General features: G+C 47.6%; 10 non-coding genes across 10 annotated transcripts; all 10 read right to left on the reverse strand.

Annotated features, from left to right (window-relative positions):
- Positions 1-550: 550 nt before the first annotated feature.
- Positions 551-741, reverse strand: LOC142694645 (U2 spliceosomal RNA). Its single transcript, XR_012862836.1, has one exon. It is a non-coding gene; the product is annotated as a U2 spliceosomal RNA (small nuclear RNA).
- A 1,304-nt stretch (positions 742-2,045) lies between these two features.
- LOC142694646 (U2 spliceosomal RNA) lies at positions 2,046-2,236 on the reverse strand. Its single transcript, XR_012862837.1, has one exon. It is a non-coding gene; the product is annotated as a U2 spliceosomal RNA (small nuclear RNA).
- A 1,276-nt stretch (positions 2,237-3,512) lies between these two features.
- On the reverse strand, positions 3,513-3,703 carry LOC142694430 (U2 spliceosomal RNA). Its single transcript, XR_012862670.1, has one exon. It is a non-coding gene; the product is annotated as a U2 spliceosomal RNA (small nuclear RNA).
- Positions 3,704-4,979: 1,276 nt separating this feature from the next.
- LOC142694647 (U2 spliceosomal RNA) lies at positions 4,980-5,170 on the reverse strand. The gene has a single exon (XR_012862838.1). It is a non-coding gene; the product is annotated as a U2 spliceosomal RNA (small nuclear RNA).
- A 1,292-nt stretch (positions 5,171-6,462) lies between these two features.
- LOC142694648 (U2 spliceosomal RNA) lies at positions 6,463-6,653 on the reverse strand. The gene has a single exon (XR_012862839.1). It is a non-coding gene; the product is annotated as a U2 spliceosomal RNA (small nuclear RNA).
- A 1,288-nt stretch (positions 6,654-7,941) lies between these two features.
- LOC142694649 (U2 spliceosomal RNA) lies at positions 7,942-8,132 on the reverse strand. The gene has a single exon (XR_012862840.1). It is a non-coding gene; the product is annotated as a U2 spliceosomal RNA (small nuclear RNA).
- Positions 8,133-9,424: 1,292 nt separating this feature from the next.
- LOC142694652 (U2 spliceosomal RNA) lies at positions 9,425-9,615 on the reverse strand. Its single transcript, XR_012862842.1, has one exon. It is a non-coding gene; the product is annotated as a U2 spliceosomal RNA (small nuclear RNA).
- Positions 9,616-10,907: 1,292 nt separating this feature from the next.
- Positions 10,908-11,098, reverse strand: LOC142694653 (U2 spliceosomal RNA). Its single transcript, XR_012862843.1, has one exon. It is a non-coding gene; the product is annotated as a U2 spliceosomal RNA (small nuclear RNA).
- A 1,292-nt stretch (positions 11,099-12,390) lies between these two features.
- On the reverse strand, positions 12,391-12,581 carry LOC142694654 (U2 spliceosomal RNA). Its single transcript, XR_012862844.1, has one exon. It is a non-coding gene; the product is annotated as a U2 spliceosomal RNA (small nuclear RNA).
- Positions 12,582-13,873: 1,292 nt separating this feature from the next.
- Positions 13,874-14,064, reverse strand: LOC142694655 (U2 spliceosomal RNA). The gene has a single exon (XR_012862845.1). It is a non-coding gene; the product is annotated as a U2 spliceosomal RNA (small nuclear RNA).
- Positions 14,065-14,260: the final 196 nt, after the last annotated feature.

A 14,260-nucleotide genomic window follows, 5' to 3' on the forward strand; every position in this document is an offset into this window, starting at 1 on the left:
TTTGTAGGCAAGCAAGGCTTTGTTGCAACTGCAATTCTTACTTCTTCTTGAAATGTAGGGACGACAGTACATTCCATCACATCCATCTAGTGTACACAGGTAGGTCCATTGTGGCGGGCAGGCGAGCGGGCGGGCTGCTTTATTGGCTGTTTGCTGTTCCCCTACTCCACTCCACTATTTGACTGTTGTGCTGCACATCAATCAATCAATCAATCAATCAATCAATCAATCAATCAATCAATCAATCAATCAGTGGCTGGCTCAGGTGCAGCTCTTTAACTTACCTAAAAGGGAGGGCGGAGAGAAGACAAGGAAGGTGAATGAGGTGTTCCAATGTGAAATGCCGGAAACACAGAAACACAGACGACACACAACAAGAGGTGGCAATCTATTCATTAATTGCATTTAATCAATGAGCTCATTATCACTCATGCATTGTCCAACAGGTGTTGAAATAATGGGATTAAAAGGGGAGATCCCTTCAGAAAGACAGAAACAATAGCAAAGACAAAAAACACTTTTGGAATCTGCTTTTAGTCAACACATAAGGAAAGGGTGCACCGGTCCTGGAAATACTGCAATACCAGGTCAATGCGTGGAGTGGACAGAGCAAGCTCTATTTCCATCTCCCTGTTCTAAAAATCCATTTAATATATGGTCCCCAGATAGGGGACGTATCAGATATTAAACTGATAAGAACAGATACTACACTTGATCTTAGCCAAAAGGCCGAGAAGCGATAACCCGAACGGGCCGCGCGTTGCCCGAGCCTGCCCGATACTGCTGTTCAGCCCTTGCAGCGATTCAGCCTACTTCTAGGCAATTCCATGGGGCCCTGCAGGCTCACACACTCACAGCTACACGGGAGGTGAATACAGGCCGGAGAGGAAGCCAGACAGGATTTGCTTCTTTTGCTTGCACCACAATGCAGTGCTGAAAGAGGAGGAATCTACATAAAAACGCCTTCCTGGCAACGCCCAAATGCCCTGCTGCCATGCAGATAAACACTGGCAGCGGCAGCAAGTGCATGCCCACAGCCACCCCTTGTTCCTTCACACCTTGTATCAGCTGTAATCCAGTCCAGTCCAGTGCTGCCTGCTGAGCAGCACTGACCAACACTGCCTGGGCCCAGGCTTTTATCTCTGAGGCCCCATTATGATGTCAGAAAGCTGGCTCTGGAATCCTGAGGGCTCCACTATGACACGTGCAAAGTTCCGTCTGAACTTTATATAAGACGGTGAGGCTCAGTCAGTCACTCAGTGTTGCCTGAGAGGGCAACACTGCAACAGCAGGCTGTCTTTTTTTTGCACAGCTAGTTGCCTCCAGGAGGCCACAAGAGGGAGACAAGGGACTGCAAAATGGAAAATAGGCATCCACCAACTTTACAGACAACTTCTCCTTGCTCCTACAACCTCCATCCTTGCACAGTTTGTTATTCTTCTAGGTAACATAGTAACAAATCCAAATTGCTGCTCTCTTTGTAGGCAAGCAAGGCTTTGTTGCAACTGCAATTCTTACTTCTTCTTGAAATGTAGGGACGACAGTACATTCCATCACATCCATCTAGTGTACACAGGTAGGTCCATTGTGGCGGGCAGGCGAGCGGGCGGGCTGCTTTATTGGCTGTTTGCTGTTCCCCTACTCCACTCCACTATTTGACTGTTGTGCTGCATCAATCAATCAATCAATCAATCAATCAATCAATCAATCAATCAATCAATCAATCAATCAATCAATCAATCAATCAGTGGCTGGCTCAGGTGCAGCTCTTTAACTTACCTAAAAGGGAGGGCGGAGAGAAGACAAGGAAGGTGAATGAGGTGTTCCAATGTGAAATGCCGGAAACACAGAAACACAGACGACACACAACAAGAGGTGGCAATCTATTCATTAATTGCATTTAATCAATGAGCTCATTATCACTCATGCATTGTCCAACAGGTGTTGAAATAATGGGATTAAAAGGGGAGATCCCTTCAGAAAGACAGAAACAATAGCAAAGACAAAAAACACTTTTGGAATCTGCTTTTAGTCAACACATAAGGAAAGGGTGCACCGGTCCTGGAAATACTGCAATACCAGGTCAATGCGTGGAGTGGACAGAGCAAGCTCTATTTCCATCTCCCTGTTCTAAAAATCCATTTAATATATGGTCCCCAGATAGGGGACGTATCAGATATTAAACTGATAAGAACAGATACTACACTTGATCTTAGCCAAAAGGCCGAGAAGCGATAACCCGAACGGGCCGCGCGTTGCCCGAGCCTGCCCGATACTGCTGTTCAGCCCTTGCAGCGATTCAGCCTACTTCTAGGCAATTCCATGGGGCCCTGCAGGCTCACACACTCACAGCTACACGGGAGGTGAATAAAGGCCGGAGAGGAAGCCAGACAGGATTTGCTTCTTTTGCTTGCACCACAATGCAGTGCTGAAAGAGGAGGAATCTACATAAAAACGCCTTCCTGGCAACGCCCAAATGCCCTGCTGCCATGCAGATAAACACTGGCAGCGGCAGCAAGTGCATGCCCACAGCCACCCCTTGTTCCTTCACACCTTGTATCAGCTGTAATCCAGTCCAGTCCAGTGCTGCCTGCTGAGCAGCACTGACCAACACTGCCTGGGCCCAGGCTTTTATCTCTGAGGCCCCATTATGATGTCAGAAAGCTGGCTCTGGAATCCTGAGGGCTCCACTATGACACGTGCAAAGTTCCGTCTGAACTTTATATAAGACGGTGAGGCTCAGTCAGTCACTCAGTGTTGCCTGAGAGGGCAACACTGCAACAGCCGGCCGCCAGGCTGTCTTTTTTTTGCACAGCTAGTTGCCTCCAGGAGGCCACAAGAGGGAGACAAGGGACTGCAAAATGGAAAATAGGCATCCACCAACTTTACAGACAACTTCTCCTTGCTCCTACAACCTCCATCCTTGCACAGTTTGTTATTCTTCTAGGTAACATAGTAACAAATCCAAATTGCTGCTCTCTTTGTAGGCAAGCAAGGCTTTGTTGCAACTGCAATTCTTACTTCTTCTTGAAATGTAGGGACGACAGTACATTCCATCACATCCATCTAGTGTACACAGGTAGGTCCATTGTGGCGGGCAGGCGAGCGGGCGGGCTGCTTTATTGGCTGTTTGCTGTTCCCCTACTCCACTCCACTATTTGACTGTTGTGCTGCATCAATCAATCAATCAATCAATCAATCAATCAATCAATCAGTGGCTGGCTCAGGTGCAGCTCTTTAACTTACCTAAAAGGGAGGGCGGAGAGAAGACAAGGAAGGTGAATGAGGTGCTCCAATGTGAAATGCCGGAAACACAGAAACACAGACGACACACAACAAGAGGTGGCAATCTATTCATTAATTGCATTTAATCAATGAGCTCATTATCACTCATGCATTGTCCAACAGGTGTTGAAATAATGGGATTAAAAGGGGAGATCCCTTCAGAAAGACAGAAACAATAGCAAAGACAAAAAACACTTTTGGAATCTGCTTTTAGTCAACACATAAGGAAAGGGTGCACCGGTCCTGGAAATACTGCAATACCAGGTCAATGCGTGGAGTGGACAGAGCAAGCTCTATTTCCATCTCCCTGTTCTAAAAATCCATTTAATATATGGTCCCCAGATAGGGGACGTATCAGATATTAAACTGATAAGAACAGATACTACACTTGATCTTAGCCAAAATGCCGAGAAGCGATAACCCGAACGGGCCGCGCGTTGCCCGAGCCTGCCCGATACTGCTGTTCAGCCCTTGCAGCGATTCAGCCTACTTCTAGGCAATTCCATGGGGCCCTGCAGGCTCACACACTCACAGCTACACGGGAGGTGAATAAAGGCCGGAGAGGAAGCCAGACAGGATTTGCTTCTTTTGCTTGCACCACAATGCAGTGCTGAAAGAGGAGGAATCTACATAAAAACGCCTTCCTGGCAACGCCCAAATGCCCTGCTGCCATGCAGATAAACACTGGCAGCGGCAGCAAGTGCATGCCCACAGCCACCCCTTGTTCCTTCACACCTTGTATCAGCTGTAATCCAGTCCAGTCCAGTGCTGCCTGCTGAGCAGCACTGACCAACACTGCCTGGGCCCAGGCTTTTATCTCTGAGGCCCCATTATGATGTCAGAAAGCTGGCTCTGGAATCCTGAGGGCTCCACTATGACACGTGCAAAGTTCCGTCTGAACTTTATATAAGACGGTGAGGCTCAGTCAGTCACTCAGTGTTGCCTGAGAGGGCAACACTGCAACAGCCGGCCGCCAGGCTGTCTTTTTTTTGCACAGCTAGTTGCCTCCAGGAGGCCACAAGAGGGAGACAAGGGACTGCAAAATGGAAAATAGGCATCCACCAACTTTACAGACAACTTCTCCTTGCTCCTACAACCTCCATCCTTGCACAGTTTGTTATTCTTCTAGGTAACATAGTAACAAATCCAAATTGCTGCTCTCTTTGTAGGCAAGCAAGGCTTTGTTGCAACTGCAATTCTTACTTCTTCTTGAAATGTAGGGACGACAGTACATTCCATCACATCCATCTAGTGTACACAGGTAGGTCCATTGTGGCGGGCAGGCGAGCGGGCTGCTTTATTGGCTGTTTGCTGTTCCCCTACTCCACTCCACTATTTGACTGTTGTGCTGCATCAATCAATCAATCAATCAATCAATCAATCAATCAATCAATCAGTGGCTGGCTCAGGTGCAGCTCTTTAACTTACCTAAAAGGGAGGGCGGAGAGAAGACAAGGAAGGTGAATGAGGTGTTCCAATGTGAAATGCCGGAAACACAGAAACACAGACGACACACAACAAGAGGTGGCAATCTATTCATTAATTGCATTTAATCAATGAGCTCATTATCACTCATGCATTGTCCAACAGGTGTTGAAATAATGGGATTAAAAGGGGAGATCCCTTCAGAAAGACAGAAACAATAGCAAAGACAAAAAACACTTTTGGAATCTGCTTTTAGTCAACACATAAGGAAAGGGTGCACCGGTCCTGGAAATACTGCAATACCAGGTCAATGCGTGGAGTGGACAGAGCAAGCTCTATTTCCATCTCCCTGTTCTAAAAATCCATTTAATATATGGTCCCCAGATAGGGGACGTATCAGATATTAAACTGATAAGAACAGATACTACACTTGATCTTAGCCAAAAGGCCGAGAAGCGATAACCCGAACGGGCCGCGCGTTGCCCGAGCCTGCCCGATACTGCTGTTCAGCCCTTGCAGCGATTCAGCCTACTTCTAGGCAATTCCATGGGGCCCTGCAGGCTCACACACTCACAGCTACACGGGAGGTGAATAAAGGCCGGAGAGGAAGCCAGACAGGATTTGCTTCTTTTGCTTGCACCACAATGCAGTGCTGAAAGAGGAGGAATCTACATAAAAACGCCTTCCTGGCAACGCCCAAATGCCCTGCTGCCATGCAGATAAACACTGGCAGCGGCAGCAAGTGCATGCCCACAGCCACCCCTTGTTCCTTCACACCTTGTATCAGCTGTAATCCAGTCCAGTCCAGTGCTGCCTGCTGAGCAGCACTGACCAACACTGCCTGGGCCCAGGCTTTTATCTCTGAGGCCCCATTATGATGTCAGAAAGCTGGCTCTGGAATCCTGAGGGCTCCACTATGACACGTGCAAAGTTCCGTCTGAACTTTATATAAGACGGTGAGGCTCAGTCAGTCACTCAGTGTTGCCTGAGAGGGCAACACTGCAACAGCCGGCCGCCAGGCTGTCTTTTTTTTGCACAGCTAGTTGCCTCCAGGAGGCCACAAGAGGGAGACAAGGGACTGCAAAATGGAAAATAGGCATCCACCAACTTTACAGACAACTTCTCCTTGCTCCTACAACCTCCATCCTTGCACAGTTTGTTATTCTTCTAGGTAACATAGTAACAAATCCAAATTGCTGCTCTCTTTGTAGGCAAGCAAGGCTTTGTTGCAACTGCAATTCTTACTTCTTCTTGAAATGTAGGGACGACAGTACATTCCATCACATCCATCTAGTGTACACAGGTAGGTCCATTGTGGCGGGCAGGCGAGCGGGCGGGCTGCTTTATTGGCTGTTTGCTGTTCCCCTACTCCACTCCACTATTTGACTGTTGTGCTGCATCAATCAATCAATCAATCAATCAATCAATCAATCAATCAATCAATCAATCAATCAGTGGCTGGCTCAGGTGCAGCTCTTTAACTTACCTAAAAGGGAGGGCGGAGAGAAGACAAGGAAGGTGAATGAGGTGTTCCAATGTGAAATGCCGGAAACACAGAAACACAGACGACACACAACAAGAGGTGGCAATCTATTCATTAATTGCATTTAATCAATGAGCTCATTATCACTCATGCATTGTCCAACAGGTGTTGAAATAATGGGATTAAAAGGGGAGATCCCTTCAGAAAGACAGAAACAATAGCAAAGACAAAAAACACTTTTGGAATCTGCTTTTAGTCAACACATAAGGAAAGGGTGCACCGGTCCTGGAAATACTGCAATACCAGGTCAATGCGTGGAGTGGACAGAGCAAGCTCTATTTCCATCTCCCTGTTCTAAAAATCCATTTAATATATGGTCCCCAGATAGGGGACGTATCAGATATTAAACTGATAAGAACAGATACTACACTTGATCTTAGCCAAAAGGCCGAGAAGCGATAACCCGAACGGGCCGCGCGTTGCCCGAGCCTGCCCGATACTGCTGTTCAGCCCTTGCAGCGATTCAGCCTACTTCTAGGCAATTCCATGGGGCCCTGCAGGCTCACACACTCACAGCTACACGGGAGGTGAATAAAGGCCGGAGAGGAAGCCAGACAGGATTTGCTTCTTTTGCTTGCACCACAATGCAGTGCTGAAAGAGGAGGAATCTACATAAAAACGCCTTCCTGGCAACGCCCAAATGCCCTGCTGCCATGCAGATAAACACTGGCAGCGGCAGCAAGTGCATGCCCACAGCCACCCCTTGTTCCTTCACACCTTGTATCAGCTGTAATCCAGTCCAGTCCAGTGCTGCCTGCTGAGCAGCACTGACCAACACTGCCTGGGCCCAGGCTTTTATCTCTGAGGCCCCATTATGATGTCAGAAAGCTGGCTCTGGAATCCTGAGGGCTCCACTATGACACGTGCAAAGTTCCGTCTGAACTTTATATAAGACGGTGAGGCTCAGTCAGTCACTCAGTGTTGCCTGAGAGGGCAACACTGCAACAGCCGGCCGCCAGGCTGTCTTTTTTTTGCACAGCTAGTTGCCTCCAGGAGGCCACAAGAGGGAGACAAGGGACTGCAAAATGGAAAATAGGCATCCACCAACTTTACAGACAACTTCTCCTTGCTCCTACAACCTCCATCCTTGCACAGTTTGTTATTCTTCTAGGTAACATAGTAACAAATCCAAATTGCTGCTCTCTTTGTAGGCAAGCAAGGCTTTGTTGCAACTGCAATTCTTACTTCTTCTTGAAATGTAGGGACGACAGTACATTCCATCACATCCATCTAGTGTACACAGGTAGGTCCATTGTGGCGGGCAGGCGAGCGGGCGGGCTGCTTTATTGGCTGTTTGCTGTTCCCCTACTCCACTCCACTATTTGACTGTTGTGCTGCATCAATCAATCAATCAATCAATCAATCAATCAATCAATCAATCAATCAATCAGTGGCTGGCTCAGGTGCAGCTCTTTAACTTACCTAAAAGGGAGGGCGGAGAGAAGACAAGGAAGGTGAATGAGGTGTTCCAATGTGAAATGCCGGAAACACAGAAACACAGACGACACACAACAAGAGGTGGCAATCTATTCATTAATTGCATTTAATCAATGAGCTCATTATCACTCATGCATTGTCCAACAGGTGTTGAAATAATGGGATTAAAAGGGGAGATCCCTTCAGAAAGACAGAAACAATAGCAAAGACAAAAAACACTTTTGGAATCTGCTTTTAGTCAACACATAAGGAAAGGGTGCACCGGTCCTGGAAATACTGCAATACCAGGTCAATGCGTGGAGTGGACAGAGCAAGCTCTATTTCCATCTCCCTGTTCTAAAAATCCATTTAATATATGGTCCCCAGATAGGGGACGTATCAGATATTAAACTGATAAGAACAGATACTACACTTGATCTTAGCCAAAAGGCCGAGAAGCGATAACCCGAACGGGCCGCGCGTTGCCCGAGCCTGCCCGATACTGCTGTTCAGCCCTTGCAGCGATTCAGCCTACTTCTAGGCAATTCCATGGGGCCCTGCAGGCTCACACACTCACAGCTACACGGGAGGTGAATAAAGGCCGGAGAGGAAGCCAGACAGGATTTGCTTCTTTTGCTTGCACCACAATGCAGTGCTGAAAGAGGAGGAATCTACATAAAAACGCCTTCCTGGCAACGCCCAAATGCCCTGCTGCCATGCAGATAAACACTGGCAGCGGCAGCAAGTGCATGCCCACAGCCACCCCTTGTTCCTTCACACCTTGTATCAGCTGTAATCCAGTCCAGTCCAGTGCTGCCTGCTGAGCAGCACTGACCAACACTGCCTGGGCCCAGGCTTTTATCTCTGAGGCCCCATTATGATGTCAGAAAGCTGGCTCTGGAATCCTGAGGGCTCCACTATGACACGTGCAAAGTTCCGTCTGAACTTTATATAAGACGGTGAGGCTCAGTCAGTCACTCAGTGTTGCCTGAGAGGGCAACACTGCAACAGCCGGCCGCCAGGCTGTCTTTTTTTTGCACAGCTAGTTGCCTCCAGGAGGCCACAAGAGGGAGACAAGGGACTGCAAAATGGAAAATAGGCATCCACCAACTTTACAGACAACTTCTCCTTGCTCCTACAACCTCCATCCTTGCACAGTTTGTTATTCTTCTAGGTAACATAGTAACAAATCCAAATTGCTGCTCTCTTTGTAGGCAAGCAAGGCTTTGTTGCAACTGCAATTCTTACTTCTTCTTGAAATGTAGGGACGACAGTACATTCCATCACATCCATCTAGTGTACACAGGTAGGTCCATTGTGGCGGGCAGGCGAGCGGGCAGGCTGCTTTATTGGCTGTTTGCTGTTCCCCTACTCCACTCCACTATTTGACTGTTGTGCTGCATCAATCAATCAATCAATCAATCAATCAATCAATCAATCAATCAATCAATCAATCAGTGGCTGGCTCAGGTGCAGCTCTTTAACTTACCTAAAAGGGAGGGCGGAGAGAAGACAAGGAAGGTGAATGAGGTGTTCCAATGTGAAATGCCGGAAACACAGAAACACAGACGACACACAACAAGAGGTGGCAATCTATTCATTAATTGCATTTAATCAATGAGCTCATTATCACTCATGCATTGTCCAACAGGTGTTGAAATAATGGGATTAAAAGGGGAGATCCCTTCAGAAAGACAGAAACAATAGCAAAGACAAAAAACACTTTTGGAATCTGCTTTTAGTCAACACATAAGGAAAGGGTGCACCGGTCCTGGAAATACTGCAATACCAGGTCAATGCGTGGAGTGGACAGAGCAAGCTCTATTTCCATCTCCCTGTTCTAAAAATCCATTTAATATATGGTCCCCAGATAGGGGACGTATCAGATATTAAACTGATAAGAACAGATACTACACTTGATCTTAGCCAAAAGGCCGAGAAGCGATAACCCGAACGGGCCGCGCGTTGCCCGAGCCTGCCCGATACTGCTGTTCAGCCCTTGCAGCGATTCAGCCTACTTCTAGGCAATTCCATGGGGCCCTGCAGGCTCACACACTCACAGCTACACGGGAGGTGAATAAAGGCCGGAGAGGAAGCCAGACAGGATTTGCTTCTTTTGCTTGCACCACAATGCAGTGCTGAAAGAGGAGGAATCTACATAAAAACGCCTTCCTGGCAACGCCCAAATGCCCTGCTGCCATGCAGATAAACACTGGCAGCGGCAGCAAGTGCATGCCCACAGCCACCCCTTGTTCCTTCACACCTTGTATCAGCTGTAATCCAGTCCAGTCCAGTGCTGCCTGCTGAGCAGCACTGACCAACACTGCCTGGGCCCAGGCTTTTATCTCTGAGGCCCCATTATGATGTCAGAAAGCTGGCTCTGGAATCCTGAGGGCTCCACTATGACACGTGCAAAGTTCCGTCTGAACTTTATATAAGACGGTGAGGCTCAGTCAGTCACTCAGTGTTGCCTGAGAGGGCAACACTGCAACAGCCGGCCGCCAGGCTGTCTTTTTTTTGCACAGCTAGTTGCCTCCAGGAGGCCACAAGAGGGAGACAAGGGACTGCAAAATGGAAAATAGGCATCCACCAACTTTACAGACAACTTCTCCTTGCTCCTACAACCTCCATCCTTGCACAGTTTGTTATTCTTCTAGGTAACATAGTAACAAATCCAAATTGCTGCTCTCTTTGTAGGCAAGCAAGGCTTTGTTGCAACTGCAATTCTTACTTCTTCTTGAAATGTAGGGACGACAGTACATTCCATCACATCCATCTAGTGTACACAGGTAGGTCCATTGTGGCGGGCAGGCGAGCGGGCGGGCTGCTTTATTGGCTGTTTGCTGTTCCCCTACTCCACTCCACTATTTGACTGTTGTGCTGCATCAATCAATCAATCAATCAATCAATCAATCAATCAATCAATCAATCAATCAATCAGTGGCTGGCTCAGGTGCAGCTCTTTAACTTACCTAAAAGGGAGGGCGGAGAGAAGACAAGGAAGGTGAATGAGGTGTTCCAATGTGAAATGCCGGAAACACAGAAACACAGACGACACACAACAAGAGGTGGCAATCTATTCATTAATTGCATTTAATCAATGAGCTCATTATCACTCATGCATTGTCCAACAGGTGTTGAAATAATGGGATTAAAAGGGGAGATCCCTTCAGAAAGACAGAAACAATAGCAAAGACAAAAAACACTTTTGGAATCTGCTTTTAGTCAACACATAAGGAAAGGGTGCACCGGTCCTGGAAATACTGCAATACCAGGTCAATGCGTGGAGTGGACAGAGCAAGCTCTATTTCCATCTCCCTGTTCTAAAAATCCATTTAATATATGGTCCCCAGATAGGGGACGTATCAGATATTAAACTGATAAGAACAGATACTACACTTGATCTTAGCCAAAAGGCCGAGAAGCGATAACCCGAACGGGCCGCGCGTTGCCCGAGCCTGCCCGATACTGCTGTTCAGCCCTTGCAGCGATTCAGCCTACTTCTAGGCAATTCCATGGGGCCCTGCAGGCTCACACACTCACAGCTACACGGGAGGTGAATAAAGGCCGGAGAGGAAGCCAGACAGGATTTGCTTCTTTTGCTTGCACCACAATGCAGTGCTGAAAGAGGAGGAATCTACATAAAAACGCCTTCCTGGCAACGCCCAAATGCCCTGCTGCCATGCAGATAAACACTGGCAGCGGCAGCAAGTGCATGCCCACAGCCACCCCTTGTTCCTTCACACCTTGTATCAGCTGTAATCCAGTCCAGTCCAGTGCTGCCTGCTGAGCAGCACTGACCAACACTGCCTGGGCCCAGGCTTTTATCTCTGAGGCCCCATTATGATGTCAGAAAGCTGGCTCTGGAATCCTGAGGGCTCCACTATGACACGTGCAAAGTTCCGTCTGAACTTTATATAAGACGGTGAGGCTCAGTCAGTCACTCAGTGTTGCCTGAGAGGGCAACACTGCAACAGCCGGCCGCCAGGCTGTCTTTTTTTTGCACAGCTAGTTGCCTCCAGGAGGCCACAAGAGGGAGACAAGGGACTGCAAAATGGAAAATAGGCATCCACCAACTTTACAGACAACTTCTCCTTGCTCCTACAACCTCCATCCTTGCACAGTTTGTTATTCTTCTAGGTAACATAGTAACAAATCCAAATTGCTGCTCTCTTTGTAGGCAAGCAAGGCTTTGTTGCAACTGCAATTCTTACTTCTTCTTGAAATGTAGGGACGACAGTACATTCCATCACATCCATCTAGTGTACACAGGTAGGTCCATTGTGGCGGGCAGGCGAGCGGGCGGGCTGCTTTATTGGCTGTTTGCTGTTCCCCTACTCCACTCCACTATTTGACTGTTGTGCTGCATCAATCAATCAATCAATCAATCAATCAATCAATCAATCAATCAATCAATCAATCAGTGGCTGGCTCAGGTGCAGCTCTTTAACTTACCTAAAAGGGAGGGCGGAGAGAAGACAAGGAAGGTGAATGAGGTGTTCCAATGTGAAATGCCGGAAACACAGAAACACAGACGACACACAACAAGAGGTGGCAATCTATTCATTAATTGCATTTAATCAATGAGCTCATTATCACTCATGCATTGTCCAACAGGTGTTGAAATAATGGGATTAAAAGGGGAGATCCCTTCAGAAAGACAGAAACAATAGCAAAGACAAAAAACACTTTTGGAATCTGCTTTTAGTCAACACATAAGGAAAGGGTGCACCGGTCCTGGAAATACTGCAATACCAGGTCAATGCGTGGAGTGGACAGAGCAAGCTCTATTTCCATCTCCCTGTTCTAAAAATCCATTTAATATATGGTCCCCAGATAGGGGACGTATCAGATATTAAACTGATAAGAACAGATACTACACTTGATCTTAGCCAAAAGGCCGAGAAGCGATAACCCGAACGGGCCGCGCGTTGCCCGAGCCTGCCCGATACTGCTGTTCAGCCCTTGCAGCGATTCAGCCTACTTCTAGGCAATTCCATGGGGCCCTGCAGGCTCACACACTCACAGCTACACGGGAGGTGAATAAAGGCCGGAGAGGAAGCCAGACAGGATTTGCTTCTTTTGCTTGCACCACAATGCAGTGCTGAAAGAGGAGGAATCTACATAAAAACGCCTTCCTGGCAACGCCCAAATGCCCTGCTGCCATGCAGATAAACACTGGCAGCGGCAGCAAGTGCATGCCCACAGCCACCCCTTGTTCCTTCACACCTTGTATCAGCTGTAATCCAGTCCAGTCCAGTGCTGCCTGCTGAGCAGCACTGACCAACACTGCCTGGGCCCAGGCTTTTATCTCTGAGGCCCCATTATGATGTCAGAAAGCTGGCTCTGGAATCCTGAGGGCTCCACTATGACACGTGCAAAGTTCCGTCTGAACTTTATATAAGACGGTGAGGCTCAGTCAGTCACTCAGTGTTGCCTGAGAGGGCAACACTGCAACAGCCGGCCGCCAGGCTGTCTTTTTTTTGCACAGCTAGTTGCCTCCAGGAGGCCACAAGAGGGAGACAAGGGACTGCAAAATGGAAAATAGGCATCCACCAACTTTACAGACAACTTCTCCTTGCTCCTACAACCTCCATCCTTGCACAGTTTGTTATTCTTCTAGGTAACATAGTAACAAATCCAAATTGCTGCTCTCTTTGTAGGCAAGCAAGGCTTTGTTGCAACTGCAATTCTTACTTCTTCTTGAAATGTAGGGACGACAGTACATTCCATCACATCCATCTAGTGTACACAGGTAGGTCCATTGTGGCGGGCAGGCGAGCGGGCGGGCTGCTTTATTGGCTGTTTGCTGTTCCCCTACTCCACTCCACTATTTGACTGTTGTGCTGCATCAATCAATCAATCAATCAATCAATCAATCAATCAATCAATCAATCAATCAATCAGTGGCTGGCTCAGGTGCAGCTCTTTAACTAACCTAAAAGGGAGGGCGGAGAGAAGACAAGGAAGGTGAATGAGGTGTTCCAATGTGAAATGCCGGAAACACAGAAACACAGACGACACACAACAAGAGGTGGCAATCTATTCATTAATTGCATTTAATCAATGAGCTCATTATCACTCATGCATTGTCCAACAGGTGTTGAAATAATGGGATTAAAAGGGGAGATCCCTTCAGAAAGACAGAAACAATAGCAAAGACAAAAAACACTTTTGGAATCTGCTTTTAGTCAACACATAAGGAAAGGGTGCACCGGTCCTGGAAATACTGCAATACCAGGTCAATGCGTGGAGTGGACAGAGCAAGCTCTATTTCCATCTCCCTGTTCTAAAAATCCATTTAATATATGGTCCCCAGATAGGGGACGTATCAGATATTAAACTGATAAGAACAGATACTACACTTGATCTTAGCCAAAAGGCCGAGAAGCGATAACCCGAACGGGCCGCGCGTTGCCCGAGCCTGCCCGATACTGCTGTTCAGCCCTTGCAGCGATTCAGCCTACTTCTAGGCAATTCCATGGGGCCCTGCAGGCTCACACACTCACAGCTACACGGGAGGTGAATAAAGGCCGGAGAGGAAGCCAGACAGGATTTGCTTCTTTTGCTTGCACCACAATGCAGTGCTGA

Source organism: Rhinoderma darwinii, assembly GCF_050947455.1.
Source record: "Rhinoderma darwinii isolate aRhiDar2 chromosome 5 unlocalized genomic scaffold, aRhiDar2.hap1 SUPER_5_unloc_46, whole genome shotgun sequence".
Taxonomy (NCBI): Eukaryota; Metazoa; Chordata; class Amphibia; order Anura; family Rhinodermatidae; genus Rhinoderma; species Rhinoderma darwinii.